The 15,661-nt window shown below is 42.7% G+C and overlaps 2 long non-coding RNA genes across 2 annotated transcripts in view; one reads left to right on the forward strand and one right to left on the reverse strand.

Annotated features, from left to right (window-relative positions):
• Positions 1–501: 501 nt before the first annotated feature.
• LOC135099496 (uncharacterized) lies at positions 502–2,583 on the reverse strand. Its single transcript, XR_010268037.1, has 2 exons — positions 1,826–2,583; positions 502–793 (listed from the first exon to the last, which is right to left on the reverse strand). It is a non-coding gene; the product is annotated as an uncharacterized LOC135099496 (long non-coding RNA).
• A 6,149-nt stretch (positions 2,584–8,732) lies between these two features.
• LOC135099495 (uncharacterized) overlaps positions 8,733–15,661 on the forward strand; it is a 7,380-nt gene continuing 451 nt past the window's right edge. Inside the window, exons 1-5 of the long non-coding RNA XR_010268036.1 lie at positions 8,733–9,612; positions 9,812–9,981; positions 10,156–10,419; positions 11,607–11,863; positions 15,587–15,661. The exon at positions 15,587–15,661 is cut by the window's right edge and continues 451 nt beyond it. This is a non-coding gene — a long non-coding RNA (uncharacterized LOC135099495). The remainder of the gene's footprint in view (positions 9,613–9,811; positions 9,982–10,155; positions 10,420–11,606; positions 11,864–15,586) is intronic.

A 15,661-nucleotide genomic window follows, 5' to 3' on the forward strand; every position in this document is an offset into this window, starting at 1 on the left:
CTCTCCAACCTGCTAACCTCAGATGTCAGTGTAGCCACCTTCCTGACCCAGCAATTTCCCCTTGGTATCTGTATGCCTGGAGGTGAAAAATTAGATGCAACAGAAGGCCAGACAAGAATGACCAATGGAAGTAATTAGGCGTAATGTAAGAAGTGGGTATAAGACTAAGGGAAATAGAAGGGCAATGGAGAGAAGGTTAGATGCACTGGGAAATGTCTGTGGAGCCAGGTAAAATTTTAACTTGTAACAGAGATAACTAAGAGCAACTGTGAATGAATAAATGTGATGTAGCCCTCAACCCATGACTGGGAAAATGCAAAAGCAGCACCTCAGACACCAGGACCATGATGACTGGCAGCTCCCAAAGTCGCTGCACAAGCTTGTACTCCTAGTCTGCACAGGAGGCTCATCCACAGCTAATCATATCAGCCTGATCTCTTCATCTTGGGTGAAGTAATTGTTTATCAGTCTGGCTGTTGAGTCCTGATGCAGAGATGTGTGTGTGTGTGTGTGTGTGTGTGTGTGTGTGTGTGTGTGTGTGTGTGTGTGTGTGTGTGTGTGTGTGTGTGTGTGTGTGTGTGTGTGTGTGTGCACTTTGGAAAGCCTCCCTCCAAGGAGAATGTCAGTTTGATATACAAATATATATTCATGTGGATGGTAGCTCACATTTAGCTTCTGAGTTCTCACATGAAGACATGCTATCCTTGTCTTTTTCCTCTGAGGGAGTGACTTTATACTCTGTGATAAGTGCATGCAGCTCACTATTCTGTCTTGTGACGTTTTTGATTTCTATCTAAAAAAAAGACACAAGAAGGCAGTAAGTCAAACTGTTTAACATGCCACATCATTTTATATATATTATGCCAAGTTTAAACAGGAAAGCCTCACCAGAAGCATCAATCTAAAGACCAAAGTGATTAACAAATCTTTCACTTTACCACCCTTAATGACAAAAGCTGCTGATGTAGCATCCCATCCATATCCTGCATTTTTACACCTTTCATGATTCCATTAGATTACATTAGATTACATTAGAACAGTATGTGACCAATGACGTCTCCATTCTACATTGCCATGACAAGAATACAGGGCTTTACTGAACATAAACCAAGGACGCCTCCATTCTACATTGCCATGACAAGAATACGGGGCTTTACTGAACATAAACCAAGGACGCCTCCATTCTACATTGCCATGACAAGAATACAGGTGGGCTCTTACTGAACATAAACCAATGACGCCTCTCGGCATTCTACATTGCCATGACAAGAATACAGGGCTTTACTGAACATAAACCAAGGATTCCTCCTCCTCTCTCTAAGGGTTAGGGTTCTCTCAACAGTTACAGCGTGGTGTGAGAGATGCAGTGCTGTCAAGGCTTTTACTATTTACAGGAAGCAACACACCAATAAATAAATGTTACTTTGGAAATGAAACTGAATAATCAAAGGCTTTATATCTCATGAACTTCCCTTCTTTAATAAACTGTCTTCAAGCTGACAGACTCCAGTAGTATTGCATCTTAGGAATATTCTGGTACAGCTGATTTCATAATAACTGCTCTCTAAAACTGACTACATGCCTCCTTCCCCTACCTCCTACAGACTCTACTCAACAATTGTTGTTATTCTGTTCATGCTGGTGTGACAGTTAACCAGTATATTAATTCCTTAGTTATGTACACTCTAGAATGGTGGTTCATTTTATCTACCAGTGATTTGGAATTCCCAGCTTCTAAGTATTACATTATTATTTGTTGATTGGTACCATTTGTATGCAATCAGAGAAAGATTTCAATATAAAAACATATCCATGTTACTGTTACCTTTCAGAATGTAAACCAAAATGAAAGCTATGTAAATTTCTTGGTTCTTGTGCTTCTTCAAATGCAGTCCCTTGTCTGGTTTCTCTGTCAATTCTAATTTCTTATTGCTCTGTGGAAAAACAAAGTACAAATGTTTAGGATGAACTGATTCAATAATATTGCTTTCACAATTTCAATATTGTTCACAATTTCTGCAGGAAGTTTACTCCATATATTTACTATACGATTAAAGAAAAAATGTTTGGCCTTGTGGGATTTAAAACGTTTGGGTATAATCTTGAATCCATTATTTCTTGTTAGGTAGAATGAATGAGGAGGAGGAGGAGGAGGAGGAGGAGGAGGAGGAGGAGGAGGAGGAGGAGGAGGAGGAGGAGGAGGAGGAGGAAGGAGGAGGAGGAGGAGGAGGGAGAAACAAAGATAGGAGGGAAGGAAGAAAGGAAGAAAAGGGAATAAGAGAGAGAGAGAGAGAGAGAGAGAGAGAGAGAGAGAGAGAGAGAGAGAGAGAGAGAGAGAGAGAGAGAGAGAGAGAGAGAGAGAGAGAGAGAGAGAGAGAGAGAGAGAGAGAGAGAGAGAGAGAGAGAGAGAGAGAGAGAGAGAGAGAGAGAGAGAGAGAGAGGAGTTGGTAAGGAAAATTATTACAATGGTCCAAGGTGAAGAACAGGGACTGGAATGAGAAGTGGAAGAAGCATATAGAATTGGAAAATACTCGTATAGTGAAGGAGGTAAAAGACCATTAAAAGTGAGAATGAGATCCCAAGTTACAGTAAAGGAGATCCTAGTGAGAACTGGGAAGCTGGCTGAAAATTCAAACATACAAGAAGTATTTGGGTAAAAAAGAGATATGAACTTGGAAGAAAGGGAAAAAGAGAAGGATCTGAGGAATGAAGCCAAGCAAAAAAAACGAGAGAAGTACAGAGACCGAGAGTAGCAGAAATTTTATTGGAGGGTACTAGATATGAAACTAAGGAAATGGTATATTCAGGAAAGGGAACAAGAAATGAAAGAACCACAACAGCAGACAGACAAATTGCATGTGGTGGGAGAAGTAGTATATTAAGAGTAATATATACAAAACAAACTTCATGTAAACAAATAAAATTTTCAGAAAACTTGTCACACAAAACCTTATTAACAACTCACCTTCTCCTTCTCTGCGGCATTTCCTTCCTTCTCTTATCTTTCTTTCTCCTTTCCTTCTCCATCTTCCTCCTCCTCCTCCTCCTCCTCTCCTCCTTCCTCTTTCTTTCCACCTTCCTCCTCCTCTTGTGACTCTTAACTCTCTCTTCCTCCTGCGTCCTCCTCTTCCCCCTGTGCTTCCCTCCCTCTGGAAAGAAAAGACTTTGTTTCAAAAAGCAAGAAAATATAAGTAGTAATAGTAAAAAAAAGTCAGGTATGAAATGAAAGTTTATACAACATATGAAATTAGTGAAAATTTGACACCAAACATTCTCTATCTGTAACATTACATCAGAATGACGAGAACACAAGATATGAAAAGTGAAAGGGAATGATGTATATAACAAAGAAAAACATTGTAAGTAATGGACATATGACAGGAAAATAATCTCTTGTATACTTGAGTCCCTTAAATACTTGCTTCCTTGTATATTAACTCCCCAAAATGCTCATTCCTTGTACTCTCATTTTCAAAACACCTCTTCCTTATATGTATTGCTCACTCAAACATCTCCTTTCTTTGGTACACTCCCCATATCTCCTTCAAATCATTCCTGTCTTCCCCAAAAGGTATTCTCATTCTCCAAACACTCGCTGCCTCTGCACACCCAGCTCTCCTCAAAACATTTCTTACAATTGCTTCTACTCATTCCCCAAACACACCAACTTTCTTGTATACTTAGCTCTCAAGATATGCATTTTTTTAAACATCCATAACTCCTTTATATTTTCATTCCCCTGAAACACTCCTGGCTGTGCACACTCCATGCGACGAAATAACTACCACACACACATTCACACTCTCTTAGATATCATCTGTCAGCCCCTAGTGGAAAGGGACAATCTTGTGGCCCACCATACTACACCTCAGGAGGTCAGACACAGCATTCAGTTAACAAAAAATCACATTAACACCCACTCCCCACAGAACACCATGAGTAACACAAAATCAGATTAACACTCACTCACCCAACGTTGCACATTCACAAGACAAGTTCTCATCCCACAGCCGTAAAACTGTTTGCGTGGCCACCTACGAAGGACCTTGCCAAGACAGATGCTTGCCTACACAACCCTGCAACGGACACAGCTGTGCCTGTACCGGCGCATCCCGGCTAACACGACAGGCCTCGCCAGCATCCTCTTCTTCACTCAGGAAAGGACTCCAGAGGTGCTACATACCCACGGGGGAGAAGCCTGTTAGCAGCGGGGGAGTTGCTGCTGGCCTGGCTACATGTTGTCAGGGCTCTCCTACAACAAGGTGAGGACCGTGTTGTGAGGTGTAAGACTTGGCTGCAGTTCAAGTGTTGGAGCATTTAGTGTTTGGTAAGATGGCTGGTACATGTTGCCAGCCCTCCTACAGCAGGGGTGAGGACCTGTTGGGGTATGAGACTAAGTTGGAATGGCAAGGGTAGGTGGTGTTTAATGTTTGATAAGATGGGAATAGGCAGAAAGACAGTTATTAAAGAGATATGATTTAAAACTGGGAAACTTTACATGATACCTGGTGTATTTTCATACATTGAGCTGATATTAACTTGAATTAGTTCTGGGTAATGAGCAATATAAAGCAAATGGTGTTAATATGACTGATATGGATATCAAGTAATGTATTTAATTTTATCAGTAGTTCTCTTCATATGATGATATCAACAGTTTTCTTAGTAAGATATGAGATATAAATCTTTTAGAAAATGATGAAAGAAAAACTCTTAAAAATTGCATTTTCATCTTCTGAAACATTTTAAAATGGTCTTTTCTACATTTTTAGAATTTAAAAAGATGTGTTACTTTCAAAGATTTTAAATTGCCTTTGCATCATCCTCCATGTCTTAAAATTGCCTTTTCATGGCATCTTTTCCTCCTCCTCTTCCTCCTGCAGGCTCCAACACCTACCCAATCAGCACTTGCAGCACCTGTAATCTACTGGGTTGGCTACAGTGTGTCCCTCATTGTGTACACATCATACTCTGCCACACTGGTCTCACATTCTGCTGTGGAGCAGCCTGCACCTCTGCCATTCAGCAACCTGCGGGACCTGTCTAGGCAGTCAGGCTGGGATGCTGGATGCAACAACAATGACCTCTTCCAAGTGACAGCCTCGTGGGTCCTTGGCTTCTTGCTGTGTGAACTGATATACCATCCAGTGGTTGAGAGTTGAGAGAGAGAGAGAGAGAGAGAGAGAGAGAGAGAGAGAGAGAGAGAGAGAGAGAGAGAGAGAGAGAGAGAGAGAGAGAGAGAGAGAGAGAGAGAGAGAGAGAGAGAGAGAGAGAGAGAGAGAGAGAGAGAGAGAGAGAGAGAGAGAGAGAGAGAGAGAGAGAGAGAGAGAGAGAGAGAGAGAATTTTGTTCAGTGCCAGATTTAGGAGTCCACAAAAAGACCAGCTGCCCAGGAGCCTCCACAATCTGGGGTCTCCACAATCTGAGGAGTCTCCACATAAATATTCTGTAAGTGAAAGAAACTTAAATTAATCAAACACTAGTTTTCTATGAACTAAATATTTTTTATTACTATCAAAATAACCACTTGTTTCATTTACAATAAATAAATATGTTCCTTTCACTATAATATATTATATGTATTAAAAACTGCATGGAATACAGATACAAAAATATTAATATAAATATTTCAGGTAGATGGCCTCCACACTCAGGCTGCTCACAGGCCTCCACAGACACAAATCCAGCCCTTGATTTGTAAATTAATTATTTTATTTAATTATTTATTTTTCCTTTGTAAGAGGAGCACTGCCTTAGGGAGGGAGAGAGAGAGAGAAAGAGAATAATAAAAAAAACAAAAAAAAAAACAGATGCCATTTCTTTAAGAAATGGCATCTGTAATAATAATCTGTTATATGCCATAATAAATTATGGCATATAACATAAAATGTTATATGCCATTTGATAACAGTTTTCTATAGATCTAAGTGTAACTCAGTAAGTTTGTAACACAATCTCCCTTTCCTAAATCCAAATTGCTTTATTATCACTGGGAGAGGCTGGGATGGACTGGGAGAGGCTGGAATGCACTGAGAGAGGCTGGGATGGACTGGGAGAAGCTAGGATGCACTGGGAGAGGCTGGGATGGACTGGGAGAGGCTGGAATGCACTGAGAGAGGCTGGGATGGACTGGGAGAGGCTGAAATGCACTGGGAGAGGCTGGGATGGACTGGGAGAGGCTGGGATGGACTGGGGAGAGTCTAGGATGCACTGGGAGAGGCTGGGGATGGACTGGGAGAGGCTGGGATGGACTGGGAGAGGCTGGAATGCACTGAGAGAGGCTGGGATGGACTGGGAGAGGCTGGGATGGACTGGGAGAGGCTGGAATGCACTGAGAGAGGCTGGGATGGACTGGGAGAGGCTAGGATACACTGGGAGAGGCTGGGATGAAAAGGCTGGGGCTGGGGCTGAGGCTGGGGGAAAAGGTCAAGAATGTTGGGTGTATCTCCAAGACAGTCAGGAATACGAGTAGGGTGTTGCACCAATTGCTCTAGGTCATGGAGGATAGCAAAGTTGTAGGCTAGTTCACCAGGATGGTCAGTGAAGGGAGAGGAAAGCCAAAGCTGGTGGTGAACATTGAAGTCTCCAAGAATGGAGATCTCTGCAAAAGGGAAGAGGGTCAGAATGTGCTCCACTTTGGAAGTTAAGTAGTTAAAGAATTTCTTATAATCAGAGGAGTTAGGTGAGAGGTATACAGCACAGATAAATTTAGTATGAGAGTGACTCTGTAGTCGTAGCCAGATGGTGGAAAACTCAGAAGATTCAAGAGCGTGGGCACGAGAGCAGGTTAAATCATTGTGCACATAAATGCAGCATCCAGCTTTGGACTGAAAATGAGGATAGAGAAAGTAAGAGGGAACAGAAAAGGAGCTACTGTCAGTTGCCTCAGACACCTGAGTTTCAGTGAGGAAAAGAAGATGAGGTTTAGAAGAGGAGAGGTGGTGTTCTACAGATTGAAAATTAGATCTTTGACTGCGAATGTTGCAGAAGTTAATGAAGAAAAAGTTGAGGGGGGTGTCAAGACACTTAGGGTCTTTGACAGAAAGGCAGTCTGACCTGGGGACATTTATGGTCCCCTCCCCAGATGGGGACTACGAGGCTGGTGTAGGAGTCGCCACGATGATTTTAAAATTTTTGAGTGAAGGGTGTGTGTGTTATTAGGTGCTTGTAGTTTTGTGTGGAGGAAGAGAGTTGTCTTTAGAGGGCAGGCTATGACTGCCCCCTTGTGTTGTGAGACACAAAGGGAAACGTTCAGCGAGGTCACAGCTGGGTTTAATGATAAGTTCACAGCACCCCCTGAACAGTGCTTTAGACCTCACTGGTAGTAATTATCATTTAGGCAGATGTCTACTGCCTCCTCATATATATATATATATATATATATATATATATATATATATATATATATATATATATATATATATATATATATATATATATATATATATACCCAGCCAACATTGGATAATGGGAGGCATGTGGGTGTTTTGTGGGCTACTTTATGGGTCCCATGTGGGCTACCCACATTACTGTAAAACACAGGTTGTTCTTGGAGATTTAAACTTTTTGCATTTATAAATATTGATTCACATGACAGTAAAGATTCATTTTACTAACATGCCAGTTTCTCTTAAACCAAGCAATTTACGTGTAATCTTATCTTACAAATGGCTTGAGGCATTCTCTAACCCTCTTGGAAAGTTGACAGATATAAGTAATACTGCTAATTTTCATTGAAATATTAAAAGAAAATTAAATAAATAAATAAATAAATAAAATAAATAAATAAATAAATAAATAAAAATCTTTTGGTTCAGTGATGTTCCTCATTTTTTGTCCAAGGTTCTAACCATACCTAAACTAACTTAACCACACCAAAACTAACCTAACCATACCTGCTGTAACCTAACCATACCTAAACTAACTTGACCACACCAAAACTAACCTAACCATACCTGCTGTAATCTAACCATACCTAAACTAACTTAACCACATCCAAACCTAACCACACCCAAACTAACCTAACTGTACTTGGTGTAATCTAACCATACCCAAAACTAACCTAACTACACCCAACCATATCAAACCTAACCTAACCATACCTAAACTCAAGGCAAGGTATGGCGTGTCTAGCCAGTGGTAGCCATAATTATTTCCTATTTTCATCAATAAGAAAAGGCATTGAATTCAATTTAAAAAAAACGTTTCAATTATTGTTAAAGGTTTGTAGAAAAGAATATATCAAGAGCTAGTGTTATTTCATAAGATAGGTAATGAAATACTGGCACATTAATAAAAGTGATATCAAGCCTCAATATACTGACATACGGTAATAACAGTGTAGTACCATCACAATCACCAGCACCACCACCTTACCATTTATATCACTAGACAACCACCTCTACACCGTACGTAATGTACTTTCCACATATAATGCATACCTTTGGGCAAATTGGTGTCAGCGGAGCATTGAATGAATGCCTCTTGGCACTTGCTGGGAGACTGGATGCCTTGGTAATCTGCAGGGATCACCACTTTTTAACACAGGCTAACTTCTTACTTTACACGTTATGGAAGGCATCAAGTATGGCTTCAAGCATTTTAAAGTATTCACAACATTGTCGAGTGCAATTTAAGATACCTTACTTCTGAACTGGTGTGAACCGCCAACGTACTGTTTACAGCACCCGCTGGGTTAAAACGTATGTTCACTTTTTAAATCTCTGAATTAAAGTATATTGCATTTTCAAGTTCAAAAATTAAAAATATTATTGCATAAAAATAATGCACTTTTCTTTCTCTTTCCACAAGTTACCTCCAACAGATTATTAAAGGTAGGTGGAAATTTTATTTAGAGCATGATGAACCCAGCCGTTAGCAGGAAGGCGGCACAACAACGTCAGCGGCGCACCTACAGAGTGAGAAGAGATATTTTCGCTGAGTACGACGATGCTGAGTTACTGAAAAGATTCAGATTGGACCGTGCTGGTATTGTTGCAGTGACTGATATAGTGAGAGACAAGCTGCAAAGTAAAACTGAAAGAAATAGAGCCTTGACCCCTGAGATGGTGGCCATCACATTACGATATTTAGCCACAGGAAAAATGCAACAGTGCAGTTGTGATGATTTTGGAACAACGCAGCCCACTATCAGCCGTGCAATATCACAGACAATTGATGCACTGGCTGACCCAGAAGTAATCTGCCAGTTCGTGGCTTTCCCTCACACCCAGCGTGAAGTGCAGCAAAAACAGGCAGAGTTCATGCAAGTAACTCAGTTTCCCGGTGTTGTGGGAGTGATTGATGGTACTCATATAAGAATTGTGTCTCCTCATGTCGATGAACATGTATATGTGAACAGGAAACGCTATCACAGCATAAATGTGCAAGTAGTATTTGATGCTCACTATAAGATTCTTGACATTGTGGCAAGGTGGCCTGGCTCAGTCAACGATGCAAGAATACTAGATAAGTCAGCACTCAAACTGATGTTTGAGGAACAACATGTACCTGCAGGATGCTACCTTCCCGGGGACAGTGGCTATCCCTGTAAGCAGTGGCTCCTCACTCCTTACCTTCGCCCTCAAACTGTTGCACAAGCTAATTATAACAGGTGGGTTTATTTGTAAATAGTGTTCTGTTAGGTTTAGATATGCTTTGAACGAATCTAGTAGCTTTCTCCCCAGGGCCGCCCTCCCGCGTGTGCCCGCAGCCCCTACAAGAACCGGTCCCTGCCCCCTTTGGGCACGCTCTCCTCCCAAGGCTAAGTCCCCGGGGCGTGGCCGCCCAAACTAACCCCCTCCTCCCAACAGTTCCAGTACCTTACGATGCAGCCGAGGGGACTGACGCCACCACCACCACTGCCACCACCGCCACAACAAGGGTTATTCAAATGGGGAACATGCTTCAGGTGTTGCCCCAAGATGCCTCAGCCCCGCAGCCCCACTTCCCTATGATAGTGCAGGCAGGGAATGTCATACAGGTGAGAGAGAGAGAGAGAGAGAGAGAGAGAGAGAGAGAGAGAGAGAGAGAGAGAGAGAAAGTTTTTTACATACAGAAAGGAGAGACAGAGATAGAAAATCAATCTTACTACTACTACTACTACTACTACTACTACTACTACTACTACTACTTCTGAGCACCTCCTTCCTCTCAGGTTGTTCCAGCTGACAACACGCAGGTATTAGGGGCAGAAGTCGTTGGAGTTGGTCGGGTCATGCAAGTGGTCGGAGTCCCAGGCTTTCCCCCGACCCCAGCCCCAGACCCCTGCCCCAGCCACCCCTCTCCCTGTGACCCCTGCCCAGTCATCCCTCACCCCCTCCTGCCCCCCTGCGGTGCTGCCAGCGGGGGTGATGGGAGGTGGAGGTGGGCCACACACACCTGGGTTAGCTGTGGCTTGGCTTATCTCCCTCCTCAGCAGGTGAGAGAGAGAGAGAGTGTATATACATCTGTTGTTATTGTATTTATTTGTCTATATTTTCCTTACAGAGTGATTGATTGATTAAATGATATATATTGGTGTTAATATATACAGACAGACTGGTATATAGACATTCTGATATGTGATGGCCAGTCCATGGAGCACAAGGTCTTTGTGGACTAATGAATATTTTACACTAAGGTTTAAGACCAGTGTTTTATTCAGCTATCATGAAAAAAAAAAGAAAAAGACAGTACATAATTATTTAGTAAGTAATTCATAACTTTAACCCAATCAAATTATAGATACATGCAAAAAAGAATTATATCAATAACAAAAGTAAATAATAATAATAATAATAATAATAACTATTACAAATTACAAACAATTACATATGTTTATAATAGTAGAGCTGATTACAATTTGAAAACTAATAAATACAATGAATAATTACTTGTTAAGTGTTGTTTTATCAGTAATTTAAAGGAATGTAATGGTTTGTTTTTAACTGTGTCCGAGAGCCGGGTCCAGTGCTTGGTTCCTCGTGAGACGACACTCTGTTGGGCACGGGAGGTTCAGCAGAAGGGTGTCCTCAAGTTACCTGTCTGTCTTAACTGAATATCATGAGCCCGTGTCTCTTGTGTTTGTATTAAGAGCTTTGTATACAAACGCCAAGGTCTGGAATACAGTAATGTCTCCAGTTTCTAGGAGTTTAAGATCCACTGCTATGTTCGGACTTGTTACTGTTTGTCTTATTCCAAATTAGCTTTTTTGGGGCAAGAAATAATTTATGAGTGTAGGTTGCACTAGGAGAAAGAGAGAGAGAGAGAGAGAGAGAGAGAGAGAGAGAGAGAGAGAGAGAGAGAGAGAGAGAGAGAGAGAGAGAGAGAGAGAGAGAGAGAGAGAGAGAGAATGTTTGATATTATTATTATTATTATTATTATTATTATTATTATTATTATTATTATTATTATTATTATTATTATTATTATTATTACTGCTACATATTTCTCTCTCTCTCTCTCTCTCTCTCTCTCTCTCTCTCTCTCTCTCTCTCTCTCTCTCTCTCTCTCTCTCTCTCTCTCTCTCTCTCTCTCTCTCTCTCTCTCTCTTACAATAATAGTTTTACCCTTCTCTCTCATCCTCTCTCCCACTTCCACTCACTCACTCTCTCCCTCCTTTTGCAGCAAATCCCGAGGATCAACGAGGACATGGTGGACCCAGAGATTGCAGCAGCAGCAAGAGAGAGAGAGAGAAGCAAGAGAGGAGGGAGAGGAAGGAGAGGAGGAGGAGAGAGAGGGAGGCCAGGAGGGAGGCACGTCAGAGAGAGAGGGAGAGGAAGAGGTTGATTCTGTTACAACAACAACTGCAACAACAACAACAGTTAGTCAGTGAGGAGGGGGAGGGGCCGTCCTCTGATGCTGAGGATGAGGTATTGTTCAGGGTAAGTAGTAGTAGTAATGCATCATTTTTAAACTTTCCGAGATAATCTTATTTCAACAGGTAGAGATGAAAAAGTCCTCTAACTGACAAAAAACATTATCTATTTATTTTGTTATGTAGGCCAGCCAGCCGTGGGGGGGACAAAACTTCAATAAAAGAGACTCTCTGAGGTGTGGCTCCCCAAAATAGAATTGCAAATGGTAGCCAGAATTTACATGAATACTGGAGGGTGCTGTCAGGCCAAACCAGCTCCCCATCTGTGCCTATGCAGTGTCTGGCCAGCCACTAGTGTGTTTTGGGGGCTCAGACCAGCAGATTCCCACTGTTTATTCACTGTTTGTGTTGATGCAGTGTCTGGCCAGCCACTTGTGTGTTTTGGGGGCTCAGACCAGCAGATTCCCAGTGTTTATTCACTGTTTGTGTTGATGCAGTGTCTGGCCAGCCACTTGTGTGTTTTGGGGGCTCAGACCAGCAGATTCCCAGTGTTTATTCACTGTTTGTGTTGATTTAGTGTTTGGCCAGCCACTTGTGTGTTTTGGGGGCTCAGACCAGCAGATTCCCACTGTTTATTCACTGTTTGTGTTGATCTAGTGTTTGGCCAGCCACTTGTGTGTATGTAGGGGACTCAGACCAGCAGATTCCCACTGTTTATCCACTGTTTGTGTTGATGCAGTGTTTGGCCAGCCACTTGTGTGTTTTGGGGGCTCAGACCAGCAGATTCCTACTATTTATCCACTGTTTGTGTTGATCTAGTGTTTGGCCAGCCACTTGTGTCTATGTAGGGGATTCAGACCAGCAGATTCCCACTGTTTATCCACTGTTTGTGTTGATCTAGTGTTTGGCCAGCCAGTTGTGTGTTTTGGGGGCTCAGACCAGCAGATTCCCACTGTTTATTCACTGTTTGTGTTGATCTAGTGTTTGGCCAGCCACTTGTGTGTTTTGGGGGCTCAGACCAGCAGATTCTCACTGTTTATTCACTGTTTGTGTTGATCTAGTGTTTGGCCAGCCACTTGTGTGTATGTAGGGGACTCAGACCAGCAGATTCCCACTGTTTATCCATTGTTTGTGTTGATGCAGTGTTTAGCCAGCCACTTGTGTGTATGTAGGGGACTCAGACCAGCAGATTCCCACTGTTTATCCACTGTTTGTGTTGATGCAGTGTTTGGCCAGCCACTTGTGTGTATGTAGGGGACTCAGACCAGCAGATTCCCACTGTTTATTCACTGTTCGTGTTGATGCAGTATTTGGCCAGCCACTTGTGTGTATGTAGCGGACTCAGACCAGCAGATTCCCACTGTTTATCCACTGTTTGTGTTGATGCAGTGTTTGGCCAGCCACTTGTGTGTTTTGGGGGCTCAGACCAGCAGATTCCTACTATTTATCCACTGTTTGTGTTGATCTAGTGTTTGGCCAGCCACTTGTGTTTATGTAGGGGATTCAGACCAACAGATTCCCACTGTTTATCCACTGTTTGTGTTGATCTAGTGTTTGGCCAGCCAGTTGTGTGTTTTGGGGGCTCAGACCAGCAGATTCCCACTGTTTATTCACTGTTTGTGTTGATCTAGTGTTTGGCCAGCCACTTGTGTGTTTTGGGGGCTCAGACCAGCAGATTCTCACTGTTTATTCACTGTTTGTGTTGATCTAGTGTTTGGCCAGCCACTTGTGTGTATGTAGGGGACTCAGACCAGCAGATTCCCACTGTTTATCCATTGTTTGTGTTGATGCAGTGTTTAGCCAGCCACTTGTGTGTATGTAGGGGACTCAGACCAGCAGATTCCCACTGTTTATCCACTGTTTGTGTTGATGCAGTGTTTGGCCAGCCACTTGTGTGTATGTAGGGGACTCAGACCAGCAGATTCCCACTGTTTATTCACTGTTTGTGTTGATGCAGTATTTGGCCAGCCACTTGTGTGTATGTAGCGGACTCAGACCAGCAGATTCCCACTGTTTATCCACTGTTTGTGTTGATGCAGTGTTTGGCCAGCCACTTGTGTGTTTTGGGGGCTCAGACCAGCAGATTCCTACTATTTATCCACTGTTTGTGTTGATCTAGTGTTTGGCCAGCCACTTGTGTTTATGTAGGGGACTCAGACCAGCAGATTCCCACTGTTTATCCACTGTTTGTGTTGATCTAGTGTTTGGCCAGCCATTTGTGTGTTTTGGGGGCTCAGACCAGCAGATTCCCACTGTTTATTCACTGTTTGTGTTGATCTAGTGTTTGGCCAGCCACTAGTGTGTTTTGGGGGCTCAGACCAGCAGATTCTCACTGTTTATTCACTGTTTGTGTTGATCTAGTGTTTGGCCAGCCACTTGTGTGTATGTAGGGGACTCAGACCAGCAGATTCCCACTGTTTATTCACTGTTTGTGTTGATGCAGTATTTGGCCAGCCACTTGTGTGTATGTAGCGGACTCAGACCAGCAGATTCCCACTGTTTATCCACTGTTTGTGTTGATGCAGTGTTTGGCCAGCCACTTGTGTGTTTTGGGGGCTCAGACCAGCAGATTCCTACTATTTATCCACTGTTTGTGTTGATCTAGTGTTTGGCCAGCCACTTGTGTTTATGTAGGGGACTCAGACCAGCAGATTCCCACTGTTTATCCACTGTTTGTGTTGATCTAGTGTTTGGCCAGCCACTTGTGTGTATGTAGGGGACTCAGACCAGCAGATTCCCACTGTTTATTCACTGTTTGTGTTGATCTAGTGTTTGGCCAGCCACTTGTGTGTATGTAGGGGACTCAGACCAGCAGATTCCCACTGTTTATCCATTGTTTGTGTTGATGCAGTGTTTGGCCAGCCACTTGTGTGTATGTAGGGGACTCAGACCAGCAGATTCCCACTGTTTATCCACTGTTTGTGTTGATGCAGTGTTTGGCCAGCCACTTGTGTGTATGTAGGGGACTCAGACCAGCAGATTCCCACTGTTTATTCACTGTTTGTGTTGATGCAGTGTTTGGCCAGCCACTTGTGTGTATGTAGGGGACTCAGACCAGCAGATTCCCACTGTTTATCCACTGTTTGTGTTGATGCAGTGTTTGGCCAACCACTTGTGTGTTTTGGGGGCTCAGACCAGCAGATTCCTACTATTTATCCACTGTTTGTGTTGATCTAGTGTTTGGCCAGCCACTTGTGTTTATGTAGGGGACTCAGACCAGCAGATTCCCACTGTTTATCCACTGTTTGTGTTGATCTAGTGTTTGGCCAGCCACTTGTGTGTTTTGGGGGCTCAGACCAGCAGATTCCCACTGTTTATTCACTGTTTGTGTTGATCTAGTGTTTGGCCAGCCACTAGTGTGTTTTGGGGGCTCAGACCAGCAGATTCTCACTGTTTATTCACTGTTTGTGTTGATGCAGTGTTTGGCCAGCCACTTGTGTGTATGTAGGGGACTCAGACCAGCAGATTCCCACTGTTTATCCATTGTTTGTGTTGATGCAGTGTTTGGCCAGCCACTTGTGTGTATGTAGGGGACTGAGACAAGTTTATTTAATGTTCAGTGACCCGTTTGCAGGCACAGGGGTGTTGACGAGCTGGGTGTGCAGGAGACAGACAATTACAAAGGTTTACAGTTCAAATGCTACATGTATCTTCAAAATACAGATAATAAGTAGATAAATATTGAAATTAATATAAAATACCATTCTTTATTTAACACTTAACCAAACTTAACCAACATACACACACACGCTAACTCAGACAGTTCCCTAACTACCTTACCATCCCGCAGGAGGCCATGTCGGAGGTGCCGGTGGTGGGGTCGCCAGTTCCGGAGTACGAGGTGGAGGAGGAAAAGGAAGAGGAG

Source organism: Scylla paramamosain, unplaced genomic scaffold, assembly GCF_035594125.1.
Source record: "Scylla paramamosain isolate STU-SP2022 unplaced genomic scaffold, ASM3559412v1 Contig136, whole genome shotgun sequence".
NCBI lineage: Eukaryota > Metazoa > Arthropoda > Malacostraca > Decapoda > Portunidae > Scylla > Scylla paramamosain.